The sequence below is a fragment of the Neophocaena asiaeorientalis genome, unplaced genomic scaffold (assembly GCF_003031525.2).
Source record: "Neophocaena asiaeorientalis asiaeorientalis breed wild unplaced genomic scaffold, Neophocaena_asiaeorientalis_V1.1 scaffold476, whole genome shotgun sequence".
Lineage (NCBI taxonomy): Eukaryota > Metazoa > Chordata > Mammalia > Artiodactyla > Phocoenidae > Neophocaena > Neophocaena asiaeorientalis.
The window spans coordinates 5,438,980-5,453,669 of NW_020172178.1; the positions used below are offsets into that span (position 1 = coordinate 5,438,980).

The 14,690-nt window shown below is 52.7% G+C and overlaps 1 protein-coding gene across 1 annotated transcript in view; it reads right to left on the reverse strand.

Moving 5' to 3' along the window:
- BCL11B (BCL11 transcription factor B) overlaps nucleotides 1–14,690 on the reverse strand; it is a 78,212-nt gene that overhangs the window by 4,149 nt on the left and 59,373 nt on the right. The window lies entirely within an intron of this gene.

Sequence of the window (14,690 nt, forward strand, 5' to 3'; positions counted from 1 at the left end):
ATCCTCCCGGACTGGGGCACGAACCCACGTCCCCTGCATCGGCAGGCGGACTCTCAACCATTGGGCCACCAGGGAAGCCCGCCCGAAGTTTTTAAGAGAAACGGCTGAGACCTCTGCATCATTCGGGATTTTAACTACAGGAAATCCCAGGGTTTCACACACCAGGGTCCATGCAGAAAGCGCTGTCAGATTTAAACACGGATGTGTAGGAACAGAAGGACTCGGCATGTCATGAACATCACTACTGGGTGACAGCTGCCCCCCACCATTGCTCTCCTGGCCACACACACACACACACACACACACACACACCCCTAACCACAGTGTGGAATCTGGCCTCCAGAGACCCCTGGGGAGGGGGAGGGGTGAGGTCCTTTGCCAGAAACACTGAGTGAAAGAATGTCACATCTGACAGGACGGTCAGGATTAATGGTGGCAAGTGTGGATTTGTTACAAACTGGCTCTGGTGACATCGGGAGCCAGTCTTAGTGGACGCTGGTGGCATGGAGCCAAAACGTCCCTGTCTTTGTCCATCATTAGGGTCATCACAAAATGGACCTGGACCTTCCAACCAGAACCTCTTTTGTGGCCAGCGTCCTGAACCTGCGGGTGAAACCGGCTGCTTCTCCAGCCTGAACCTCTTCTCCTCATGCTTCACGTGAACAGGACAGGTGTGGGCAGGTCCTGCTTTCCAACATCAGATTTGCTCACTGGCCGGGAAAGGAAAAGGGAACAGGACATCACAGCTGAGATCTTGAAATACCCTTTTGTTTTTTCAAACCTTCTTGTACCTGGAAGATTTTAACGCTGATAAAGCACGGTAGCCCGCAAGCTCCCTGGTGGAGCCAAACGTGCATGTTAATTTCCATACCCCCGTATCAGGAAGGGGAGGGGGGGAGTACACCGGGCGGGCTGGAGCAGACAATCCCCATCTCAGCCACTCCCTGGAAGATTAAGGACTTCTGAAGTCCCGTATAGAGATGTATTTTTTTGGTTTTCCAGCCACAAATTATGTTTCTTGGGGGCTTCACCCTTAGCAGTAAAATCCAAGTGGCTCTGGGACCAAACGTCCCGAGTTCCATACAGGTTAAACTTGACCTCTCCCAAGGTCCAAGGTCCAAGGGGCCTGGACCTCCCTGAGCCATGCAGCGTGTGCGGGCTGTCCAGGGGGCAGGGGGGCAGGGTGGAGATTCTCCCAGACACAGAAGCAACTGGGCCAGATCACCCACCACTGGAAACCAAGACCTGCCTTCCAGGTCTGGTGGTCTATGGGCATCACTGCACGGACATGTGTCTGTGTGTTTGGTAGTGAGGAGACCAAGAGGGGTGTGGGGGGCAGGGAGGACAAAAAGGAAAAAAGAATTCCGAAGGTCAGTTTCACCTCACTTTTAAACACAGCTCCAGGAGAACTTCTGAGGCAATTTTCTTTCTCCAGGGTGTCTGCGTAACTTCCTCCTCCCAGTATGTCTGTGTAATTCAGTTCCCCATGCTGGAGCCCCTGGGGAGAATTTCCCCACCTGGAAACAGGGCCTTTCCTTCCCAAGGCCCTGGGCGGCCGTGGTCCTTGCTGCGGGAGCGGTAAGGCCACACGGACACCCCAGCCTTCCCGTCCTGCGTGCAACCCCGCTATGGCAGAGAGCACCAGCTTCTTGGAGGCACCATCTCCTGTCCTGGCTTATTAGTTAACGCGTGTGGGGAACAGAACTCTTCACCTCAGACAGCCTCACGGGAAAGCTGGCCAGAAGCCATGATATTTAGAGTCCTCCGCAAATCCTTTTCTGGAGCTAGGCAGAATAAACAAGTAGTAAATAAGAAGATAAAGGAAAAGTCCCTTTCTGACACAGGAGCTAATAACACAAATGAAGCACCACCTCCCGCAAGGTCATAGATCTTCCAATTAAAGCGCAGTCTGTACCCTTCACCTCCGTTCCAGCCACTCTCTTTAACCAAGCTACTGCACACAGCTGCTCTGGTTCCTCGTGTTTTTAAGATGACGGGCTGCCACCCTTCCCCCAATCTCTTTTTTCATCATCTTCATTTCCTTGGGTCTCTCCAGAGCACTTCCTGTTTCTTCTGATGGCCACACATTTTCTAGAAAGTTCTACTGCCCGTGAGGAATCTGGGTATCAGAAGACGATGCAAAACTCTTAGGTAGGCCAGGAATGAAATGGCCAATTAAAATATATATTTTTTTTAACTCAAACGGCAGCTGCTGAGAAGCATGTAGCTACATGTTCTCAGAGTTCAAATGTTTCCACTTTTTGTATTAAAAAAAAAAAAAAGAGCAAAAGACACTGCTAAAACTCTAACTTGAAGCAACCGGGAGGAAGTTAACTGTCCGGAATTCACCATCAGGGGGAGAAAAGCTCTGTGTGTATCCCTTGAATAGGATTCCAGGGTCCCTCGTCAAGCCAGGGTAAGCCCTTTTCCCACACCCCTGAACCCATCTGGCTCCCACACTTCTCTCCACACCATGGCAAGATTCACTGCAGGTGCCGGTCTTCCCAGGATCTGACAGCTTCCGATGTTTTTAAAATCTCCCAGCCCTCAAAGGCCCTCCCTAGACAAGGCACTTTCCACTCTCCTTCGTAACTTTCTTTTTTAAATAAAATGTTCATTTCCATATTACCACTTCATGGTTATCTCTTACCTAGAAGTAGCCTTGAGCACTGGGGCTGCTCACTTTTGAGAACTGAACAATGTCAGGAAGCCTTTGAAGAGCCGCTCGGAACATTTTTCTGTTCAAAAACTCACTAAATATTTTAAAGCCCCAACACACAGAGTCACCAATGGCTCATTTTTAAATGCAGCGGAAGACCCTCGGTGAGAGGGCTGCTTCGGACTCAGGGCTGTCCCCGCTCCTGGAGCTCAGGGCCACCTGCCCAGAGGTGAGCTGGAAGCTCTACCACGTGCCAACTTTGCTGGTGGCCCAGACAGGGTCCATGTCCCGACACGCTGCCACTGTGGCTGCCGACGTTCCAACTGAGAGGTCGACGCCTAGGTTATTTTTATTTTTATTTTTATTTTATTTTATTTTTTTGCGGTACGCGGGCCTCTCAGTGCTGTGGCCTCTCCCGTTGCGGAGCACAGGCTCCGGACGCGCAGGCTCAGCGGCCATGGCTCACGGGCCCAGCCGCTCCGCGGCACGTGGGATCTTCCCGGACCGGGGCACGAACCCGTGTCCCCTGCATCGGCAGGCGGACTCCCAACCACTGCGCCACCAGGGAAGCCCGACGCCTAGGTTATTTTGAAGCGACTTACCCAGCGACGCCAAACCTGGCCTACAGGCCTAGAAACGTCAGCTGCGTTTGGATCACTGCATCAGGCTTGGCGACTCAGAACCCAGGGCCCGTGTCTTGTTTGCTTGCTTCCTTCCTTCTTCCTTCCTCAGACATTTTTGGTATCCATTGACAGAAACCCACACTGGGTCTTCTTTTGCTCTCCTGGCTTTCAAGGGAGGCCCTGTATTTTTCTCAAATTCAAAACCCTCCCTGTGATCTCCGTTGAAGAGAACCCTGGACAGCAGCGTGAGTTCATACCTCCGCCTTGACATTCCCAGCAGAGTGATGTTGATCAAGTTACTTAACCTCTCTGAGCCTCTGTTTCCTCATCAGTAGAGTGGGAATAACATGTCTGCTTCCAAAGAGGGCCGGGGGAGCAAACGAGATCGCGCATGTGGACACACCCTACAAAATTCACACATCACTACGCACATGTATGGTTGGGCTTTGGGTGTTTTGTTTTTTATTATCCATCTTGTACCTGGCAGTGGATGCTTCAGGGATGCCTTTCAGTCTAACTCTGGCAGTAATAAAACCCTGGAGGAATTTTCTTTTCTTTTTTCTTTTTTAACATCTTTATTGGAGTATAATTGCTTTACAATGCTGTGTTAGTTTCTGCTGTATAACAAAGTGAATCAGCTATACATATACATATATCCCCATATCTCCTCCCTCTTGCGTCTCCCTCCCTCCCACCCTCCCTATCCCACCCCTCTAGGTGGTCACAAAGCACCGAGCTGATCTCCCTGTGCTATGCGGCTGCTTCCCACTAGCTATCTGTTTTACATATGGTAGTGTATATTTGTCCACGCCACTCTCTCACTTTGTCCCAGCTTACCCTTCCCCCTCCCCGTGTCCTCAAGTCCGTTCTCTACATCTGCATCTTCATTCCTCTCCTGCCCCTAGGTTCTTCAGAAACTTTTTTTTTCTTAGATTCCATATATATGTTGTTAGCATACAGTATTTGTTTTTCTCTTTCTGACTTACTTCACTCTGTGTGACAGACTCTAGGTCCATCCACCTCACTGCAAATAACTCAGTTTAGTTTCTTTTTAAGGCTGAGTAATATTCCATTGTATATATGTGCCACACCTTCTTTATCCATTCACCTGTTGATGGACACTTAGGTTGCTTCCATGTCCTGGCTATTGTAAACAGAGCAGCAATGAACATCGTGGTACATGACTCTTTTTGAATTATGGTTTTCTCAGGGTATATAACCAGTAATGGGACTGCTGGGGCGGATGGAAGTTCTGTTTTTAGTTTTTTAAGGAACCGCCATACCGTTCTCCATAGTGGCTGTACCAATTCACATTCCCACCAGCAGTGCAAGAGGGTTCCCTTTTCTCCACACCCTCTCCCCTGGAGGAATTTTAATGCAGCCTGCCTAATGCATTAGAGGTTCCAGGGAAGTAGAAACTTGCAAACGTTGAGGAAACATCATTTTTTATTGTGACTCTTGGGAACCAACACGCAACTGGGCTCCTGCAATGAAGTGCTACCGCCTCCCCACCTCTGCTAGTAGGAGTTGTTTTTTTATTTTTTTAATGAGCATTTAAATAATTGTTCTTCCTTAGTATGCTGGTTACTCTAATAATACCAATAAAGGTATCAGGGATGTTCAATAAAAAGCACACCTTTAATTGAGTTATTATTCAATAAAAAGGCCATAATTGAGAGCAATAATTTAAGAGGGCTCTCCTAAAGCCGAGTGATACCCAGTAGAAGGGTATTCCTGCCTGCAGGGGATTTAGTGGTTCACGGCTGCTCTAAAGCCACAAGCAGACGCCACCTCCCAGCTCAAGCAGGGCCTGGAGTGAACACCAGCAGGGCCTTTCTCCTCCCAAAGCTGGAGGCAAAAATGAGAGTCCTGACACTTGGACCCTGAAGAAAGAACTGGGTCTTGGCTTCACGTGGCCCTCTACAGTTTGCAAAGCACTTGACAGTTGGTTTGGCATTTTCACAGCCATTAGCGCATTTCATCGTCACTCAGACGACCGCTGAGGGAGGCCAGGCAAGGACCACCTCCCTGCTGGCACGTGATGGTGCTACAGCTCAGAGAGGCAGAGTCCCCCGGCCAGCAAGGGGAGGGCCATGTCCCTGCTCAGGCTTCCAGAGCCCTGGCTCCATCCCAGCTGCACCCCCCAGCACCACCTGAGGTCGTTCTCTTGACACTTGTCAGGGCCTGTTTCACAATGAAAAGGTCCTCCCATCACACTGTGTGTGTCCTCCCAGGGAAGGGCATCGATTAGCCTTTGATGGAGCCCAGTCGGGTCCACCACGGGCCTTGTCCCTGGAGTGGAGATGTTTAAGAGAGCAGGTGAGCCTACAGGGCAACGTGCCACTCAGGACCTGGTGAAGGGGTCATGAGACACCGGCAGCCAGGTTCTGGGGCAGGCTGTTAGATCCAGGGTCTCCCTGGGGCAGGCCCCTTCCCCTCCCTGGATTTTAGGGTACCCGGTGCCCAAGGAGAGGGCTGGATTCATTGGCCAACCACCCAATCCTCCTCCAGAATCTATGCCCACTAGCAATGCCATCTCCTCAGTGCCAAAATGTTAATAACGATTGTCACTATTATCTCTAGATGTGTAGACCCCTTATTAGTTTAAAGACTGTCTTCCCTTTCATGATCCCAGAAAGGAAATGTCATTTGGTTTCCTTGGGGAACTCTGTAAGTTTCGTGTTCATATCATTTCTGAGCACAGTCACCTATGAAATCTATAAGCACCCCTGCTTGTTCTGAAAGCATCCTATCAAACAAAACCTCAGCCTCTCCAAGAGAGAAGGTGGAGCTAAGGGAATAATAACAGCAGTAACAAGAAACCATTATTAAACCCTTACATGAGCTGCCTGCAGCCAAGGAGAATTGTCCTCACAACTCCCAAGGTCAAGAACTGTCGTCAGCACCGTTTCACAGATGAGGAAACTGAAGACTGGAAGAGATAAGGTGATCAGCCAGAGCCGCACAGCCAGCTGTGCTCTAGATAAAAGCTTAGTCAAAAGAGGAAAGGGTGCGGACCTGGGCCCCTCCCAAGACAAGGGACCCCAGGGTAGGAGACAGGGCAGTGGTGTGTGCCTCGGGATCTCACCTTTGGTTCCAGCCACGTGCTAGTGAAATGTGGAGACGTGTTGTCCTCGGCTAGAATCGCAACAACTTGGTGAAATCGGGCCAATTATCTCATGGGAAAGTAATAGATGTCCTTTGTCGGGTGTTGGTTCTGGTGCTGACAGTAGTAGCACCACGGCTACTACTAAATGGTCTCCCTGGTGATGAAGTCTGACACAGCCAATGCCCCTCCGCCAATGCCCGTGGCGGACATTGCCAATCCATCCCCACACTCCCCCACCAGGCCTCAGAATCCTCTTTAACCCAGAGCTCCAGACAGCCATTACCACCACAGAGCGTGCGTCTGCCTCTTTGCCATCCCTGGATCCCAGCTCACATAAGCCCACTAAGTGGGGGGACCAAGATAGATAGAGCCGAGTAGACTAGGTAGCAGGGTGTGTCCTGCCGAGAGCAATGCCTACACTCGCCTTTCATTCGTTCATTGAAACACGTAGGAGCTGGGCACCCTTTATCCACTAGGTATTCTGCTGGTATCGAGGGATGCAGCTCTCGAATTCCAGGGGGAAACGAGAGCACCTAATAACCCTCTCAGTTATTTCATGAAAAGTAAGAGTCCTGCTAGGACCAAGCTCAAGGTGCAGGGAGAGAAAAGCACGCGAGGGCTTGGCTGCCTTTGGGGTTTAGAACCCGCATCACCCCACGTAGTCTCGTGATAAGTCTGCCCGTGACCACACAGGAGCAATAAAGGAGGCTCAGAGACCGCAAGCAAGTTGCCGGAGGCCACATGACCGGCCTTGGGTCATTTATTTAAAATTCATCATCTGGTCTGGATTCCAAGCTCCCTGAGGACCGGGGCTGAGCTGATCTCGCTAGTGCCGCAACTCCGGCCACCAGCAGGGTGACGAACGCACACGCGCTTCAGGATTGCCGGCACCTGTGTTAGCTGTGTTCCGTCTGTTTGCTCCCCCCGTGGTCAGTGTGGCTAAAGTCATCACAGGCAGAACAAGGGCGTCTGCCCAGGTCTGGCTGAACCTTCCCGGGCTGCACAGTCCGCCCTCCAGGCGAGGCCGCCTCTGGAGCAGGGTCCAGCTCAGCACTCAACACGACCCCGCTTCCCGGGCTCGCTGGGCAGGACCCCACCCAGCATGCCCACGCCTCTCCGCTGGCTGTGTTCCAACCACCAGAGGGTGCTGGGATCCAGGTGACTCCAAAGAACCCAGACGCTCCGCCACCGCCCCCATCCACCTCTAAGCCGCCCTGGCAGAGTGGGCGAGCGGGCCAGCGATCCTCCCAAATCACAGCCCTGACAGCCGCTGCTGCCCGGAGGAAGCACCATGCTCTCAGCCTACAGGATCCGGCCGGACTCACTGCCCACTCACGCGCCGGACCCCCACCCTCCTGGTCCTCTCCTTGCCTGTGCATCTCACACCTGGCATCACCTGCCCTGGACTCTGGTGGGCTTGACTCACACACCACTGCATGGGCCAGAGTGGACTTGTGGGCGCTCACAGCCACTCTGGAAAGCGGGCTCTAATCCAGATCTTATATAAAAGATCACAGCTAAGTGAGGGGCCCCGGGTCAGACAGCCTGTGGGTCGCAGAGCCCAGATTCACAGCTGGGTCTGAGCCCAGGGCCTGGGTCGTGTCTGACACACACCTGGCTGCCCCTCCACCGGGCTTGCAAACTCCGCCGTAACCGGCCCTGGACCAGTCACAGCACACCATTCCCCCTGCCCCCGCGCACACCAGCGAGCTGGCCGGTGCCGCGAGCTGGAGGCTCTGTGCAGGAAATGCCACGTGGAACTTGGCTGAGAATCGAGAGGCCCCACGAGTAAGAAACCTCACCCCGCTGCGGTCCACTCACCCTGAGAGCATCCATGCGGCAGAGGTCAGCTTTGTGCTTCCGATGCCCGAGTTACCTCGGGCTGGAGGACTGGGCCTTCAGGCTTCACCACAGCCTCAAACTGAGGCCCCAGCACCCCCCTAGACAGCCAGGGGCACAAGAACCCCGGCAGAGCAAAAGCAGCATCCTGGGAAGTTACTAAGGCCAAGGAAACCTAATCTTGTCCAAAATGTTCTAGGGACATCCCTTTCCCATTCATTCATTCACTCGTCCATCCGGTCACCATGTGCTAGGCACTAGGACCCACAACAGGACCTACTTACTTGCAGGGATCAGCCACAGGTGGGGGTCGGGGGGAGCAGGGGTGGGCTAAGCCGTGGACACAAAGGACTCTGAGGCAGAGCAGGATCTGCCGAGTGACCTCAGAGCATCCAGGGAAGAGGCAGGCAGGAAACACCGCGTGGAGGTGAGTTCAAGCCAGACACAGGGAAAGTGGCACCGGCCCAGATCCAGCAGGGAAGGCACTCGGGGTGGAGAGCCCTGTGTGAGCACCCTCGGGGTGCACCAAAGAGAAAGCAGCTCTGTTGGCTGCAGAAGCAGGCAGGGGCGGGGAGATGGGAGAGGCGATGAGAAAGGCGAGGACCTGTGGAGAACTGTGCAAGTGTTTCCATCCGATGCATCCCCTGCTCGCTCTGCAGGGTTTCCCGTGCAGGGCTGTCCTCACTCACCCACACTCACCCTCCAAACCCAGGGCTAAATCGTAAACGTGAAAAAGATGCCCCACTCTCGGTGTTCGCATTCTCCTCCTAAAAAGCCAGGAAGCCCCTCAGGACAACACCCAATGTCTGCACAGCACTACATCTGCACCCGGAAACCGAACCACTGGAGCAAAAGCTGAGAGGCTCTTGTCCACACGTCTGTTCGTTTGCTCCTTCCTCCCTTCCTCCCTTGACTCTACACGTGCAGGCAGCGTGTGTCGTCTGCCAGGCCCGCACTGAGCTCAGGAGGGATGCCCACGCAGAGCCTGCGGTCCAGGACAAGAGGCTCTTGACTCCACAAACATGCAGTAAGGGCTCAGGCCACTAGTTCACTAAGAAAGGGTGTGCCACACGGTGGAGGGCCCAGAGGAGGAGAGACTGATGGCCTGGGAGGATCGGGGGAGGCTTCTCGCGGGAGGAGACCCTGGAGCTCAATGAGTCCATTGTGCAGAGAAAGGGCAGAAAGTGTGTGCCCAGCGGAGGAAACTACAGGCACGAAAGCATGGAGGTGGGATCTTAAGATTCGTGGAGGCGAGGACCTGGATGTGGAACTGAAGAGGCGATGGGGGATCCACCTGAGGAGGCTCTGAAAACACACAAAGAAACGGAGCTGGAGAGAGACCAAAGTCCATTGCTGCAAATTCCATCACAATGAAAACTTTGATTTTTTTTTTTTAAATGAAGATTTTCAAGCCCACACTCAAGGTCTATTTGAATCACGAACTGTTCAGTACAACAAAATCTCAGTACAACGAAAGGATGGAGGTAAACCCCTCGGAGAGTTTGGTTGCAGGCCAGACCTGCCCTTCCCAAACTAAGAAACCATAATGTATAAAGAAATGACACTGGGGGGGTGGAAAACACAAAGAGGGAACTTCAAGTCCAATCTACGAGGACCACGAGCTTAGGAAGCGAGGCGGCTTCTAAATCACCGTCTCCAGCAGAAGTTCTATTATTCCAGCAAAAGCCTCTTATCTGAACACCCACGGCTGAGAAGCCCGCCTTCAGGAATGGGGTGGTCCAGACTCTTGGGGAAACAGGGAAGTATGAAAACTTAACTACGGCTGCAGGCCCCATACACCCAAGATTTCCCCCAAACAGTCTTGACTTCAACTGCTCGATTCTGTGGTCACACCAGGTGTGCAGTTCCGGCTCAGGAAACAGCCACCCAGCCCTGAAACAAAGCAACACCTCTAACTGTGGAGGGGGCATCTCGGGGCAGGGTGAGAGCCGTGGTGTTTGCTAGTCAGATGGAAGAGCCGGAGGCAAGACACACAGAGCGATTTTATACGTGGCAACTCACTTACAGCATTCTTGAGAAACTACAGCGCACTCCTCAAGATCATCTTTATACAGTCCCCCCCCCGCTTTACACCAGGCTCTCACATGCGTTGGAGATAATGTCTTCCCCAAGACAGATGAATGCGTCGTCAGACTCCCTTGAAATCTGCTTTCTGTAGACTTCTCTGAAAAGGACCTACACTTTTCCAGTGGGTGTTGGTGGACTGAGAGATGAATGTACTTCCCCAACCCTCTCCCCACCAATATAGGGTTTTCTGAAAGGATTCTAGAATTCTGGGGATGGGAATTTAGCAGAGAACGTGAAGAGGAGGCATAGAGCAAACCATCCTTATCACTTAATAAAATAAAGAGTGAATTAAGAAATAAACAGGCAAAACCCATCACGCAGTGAGCTGCTTGGGTGCTTGAGCGCCGGTGTGTACACAGTTGTGCCCATGTGTACACACGCCAAGCACATCTCACACACACATTCCGGCTGACACAGGAAGTCTCCCTTCTCTGTAATTCATTACTTCCTTCACGAGGCAGGCCTCCCTCCTTCCTTTCCTTAAGTCCACAGAAGTCTCCACGTTCCACCCCAAGAAGTATTGCAGGGGCAGTAAACCTCGTTTTAATGGAGTGTACGTTTAGCTCGGAGGAGGTAACTGACGTTATGGAGAGCCTCGATGCCGAGTTATACGGGTTAGCTAACGCAGAGGGGACCCATAGCCACACACCACAAACAAGCAGTAATATGTTACATAGACTGTTCTGAGCGGCGTGCGTTAGAGCAAAGGTGTGCGGGTCCACTGGGATTGGTAAAACACAAGGAAACAGCAGATGCGCACCTGTAAATTTGTCTCATTTGTCTCTGAAGTGAAAGGTTATTCCCTTGTTCGGAATTAGCGATAAAAACATGCTAGCCCAAGGTTTGTGGAGAATATCTGAGTATTTAAGTTGTGTATAATGATAGGCGATTATAGGATAAAAACTGGACCTTATGAACGGGGCCGGGGGGGCACTGTCTGGATCACCAAGTGCTTCCCACCGCTGAGTCATTTATCTTTAACGCACGAGCACTTCCACACCACATGCCCCCCCCCACCCCCACAAAAGGGCTGCAGGGACTGTTACCAGACCCCACCGCCACGAACCGGTAACCACCCAAGCTTGACTTTGCCTGGGTGGGTGGATTCTTTTCTTTTGTCTTTTCTTTTTTTAGTTTTGTTTTCTTAAATATGTCTAGTACCTCCCTGCAGCCAAGAGCTGAGACTGAAGTCATGCCCCTCCAGGACAGCCTCCTCCAGTAGGCCACCTTTCCGGACCCGGAGAGCCGAGGCCAGGCGTAGGGAGGGGCCTCGGCCCCCGTGTGGGCTCCCTGCTCCCCAGCACCCTCCCTGGAGGCGAGCAGGGGGGCTGGCAGGAAGCACCAGCTGTGCCGCGCGCCCGGGCTGGCACCTTGGCATCCCGGCTGGAGCCGAGGTGCCCGCCTGGCCCCATCCAGGTTAACCAACTGCAATGTTACAGTAACTCCAGACAGCCTGTCACCGAGCACAAAAGTCACCAGCGAGTGAATGTTCTTTTCTGCACCACAATTAAGACGAATCAATACGACGGGCCACAAATGGTATTTTACTCTCAATAAGAACTCGAGCTGAGTTTATTCAGAATATTTTAGCGCTTCCCCGGGGGATTTTGGGCCGACGCAGATGGCAAATAAAGTACTCAGCCTAAGGCTACAGCACATTATGGTAATTCTAATGTCAGATGTACTTTAATATACAGCTCTATTTAATCACCCCATTATTTCACATTTCCATATGAAAAACCTGCGGCACTTCTGCGGTGCTTTGCCTCTGCCATGATGCCAGCTTCCTGCAGCCCGCGGGCGGTGGGGAGATGGTCATCCTCGCCAGCCACGGCTCACGGTGTCAAAGTTCTCAGATGCCCCTCCGCACGGCGGAGCTGCCCAGCATGATCAGAAAATCAGGGCGTTCGGAGATGCACCAAATGCCACGGGAGGTTATGGGAAAGAGAAACCTAGCAGCCCCCACACCGGCTGCACACAGGTTCACACACACATGCAGGGGTGTGTATACACACACACACACACACACACACACACACACACACACACACACGGGTGAGGGCTCACCACTCAGCCTCTCTCCAAACACCAATAACCCCAGCAATGTGGCTGGGTGGCCCAATGGTTAGACCCAACCAAGGCACTGGGTTGGACCAGACGCGCCTCCTGCGCGCGGTTGTCACAGCACTGCCCCACGCCCCCACCCCACAAGGGCAGAGGAAGGCAGCAGCAACGCCAAGGGCGGGAGGAAATGTGCAGGGGCAAGCGGAGGCTGGCTGGCGACAGAGGAGGCGGGGTGGGAGGGGCAGAGGAGCTGCAGCGCAAACCGACTGTACATCTGGAGCCAGGAGGCCCCCAGGATGATCTGTCGGGTTCGCACTGGAGAATGTGAAGCTGAGGAGCTCAGGCCCCAGGGGAGGTGGAGTCCCGCGAATTCCAAATGGCCGGAGCACCTCAAGGCTGGCTCAGGCGGCCAGCTGGCGGGAAGAAGCCGGCGGAAGCATGGGTTTTGTCTGAGCCCAGGAAATCACTCTAACGCTGTCACGTGCGTACTTGGCCACATGGCGTTCCAGAGAAGCCCAGCACGAAACCCGCTGACCACCCAATTCTAGATTTCTCACAGATAGGCTGCCGATGGGTGAAATGAAACCTGGCACCTGGCACCTGACCCTATTGGATGCCCCACTAACCAGTCAACATTTAAGGCCACAGAACAGGATTCCCGTACATGGGTACAGCATATGCCATCCAAATGAGGCCGCTGCTGCCCGTGAGCAGGCCCGGTCCCACTCCTAACATGGGGGAAACAACCTCTAAGGGAAGCAAGGAGGCAGGCGGGGAGAGAGGAAGGAAAGAGAGGCAACAAAACTGAGGAAGTCCTAGCGTACGTTGCCAGAAACACTACCAATTCCTCAGAATTGTCCACTTACCAATAAGACTTTCAGTTACCTAATTCTAGCAGATTTGTCTCATAAGCTCAGTCTGGGAGATTTTTTTTTAGAGGAAAACTACTTGATTATTTGAAGGTACAGACTCTGGCTGTTCCAAATCCTGCAGGTATCACCGCGACAAACGGCTCACCACCAAGCATCCACCACCCACCGTCGTCGCCCCTCAAACCAGGACAGGACTTCTTAAAATACACTTCGCGGGGGGGCAGGGGGGGGAATTCAACAGTGGGAATTCTTTCTCCATTTCTAAGGCCTTTGATTCCACCCTATTATTTTTGGTGATTCGTCAACCTGAAAATAGATACTAATATTCCCCAGTCCTTTTCCTGGCTGTAGCGAGTGCCAGTTTGGAAAAAAGAGCTAGAACAGTGGTTCTCAACTGAGGACTATTTCGCCCCCCTCGGGGATTTTGGCAATGTCTGGAGATATTTTTGATGGCCATGATTAGGAGGGTAGCGGTGTTACTGGCATCTAGTTGGTAGAGGCAGGGATGCTGCCCAACATCCTACAAAGGTCAGCGGCTCTGGGGCTGCCAATCCGAAGCTAGACGTGCCCCGGCTTCCCCAGCAGCACTGAAGCTGCACCTGGCAAAGCTGACTGCAAGGGGAAAGTGGGAATCGCGGGTAAGGCAGAGAGTGGGAAGGGGAGGAGAAAGAGGGGAGAAAGAGGGTGGAGAGAAACTCTGAGACCAGAGAAGAGAAGGAGGGGCCCACATCACTGACTTTTGGCAGTAAGCGGACTTGTGGAATCCCAGTCAATTTCGTCATTATAGAAATCATATGAATTCCAGCACGGCCTGAAGCTGCAAATACCCGGGGCTCCTAGGGAGCTCTGTGCCTCGTAAAGGGGAATGCCAGCCTCAACAGGCAGAGGGAGCAGCACCCCCTCCCCCCAGCCTGCCACCGAAAAACCGTCCGCCTGACGGACGCCTCCCTCCAGAACTGGGCTCGGCCACCAACGCCAGGACGTCAGGGGCTGCCCTAGATTCAGCTGCTCAGACGTGAGCCTTGCAACAGCGGCTGCAGGAGATGAAAACCCAAATACACTTCCTGAAGTCAGAGACAAAAATACAGCTTCTGCTGCGCGCACCACTCTTTAACAAGGCAGCAATCCTGACGCGTTGGGGGTGGGGGAGGAGGAGCAGAGAGGATGACCACGCAAGCTTGAGTCCATTAAAAAAAAAAAAAACAAAAAAAACACGATCCGGAGAGATTACATAAAAAGTACAATTAAGGACCGCTCAGAATCCCGAGGCCTTGGAGAACGTTCTGCCTCCGGAATATTTTTAGAACAATCACTGGAGTGATTCTTCTGAGTTGTAGAAACACTCCCAATCAGAAAGTCAATTTTTCCTCTATTTGCAGAAGTGAGCTGGCTCCACGGGACGGAATGCGTGTGTTTTGCTTGGCGCCTGTTCACAA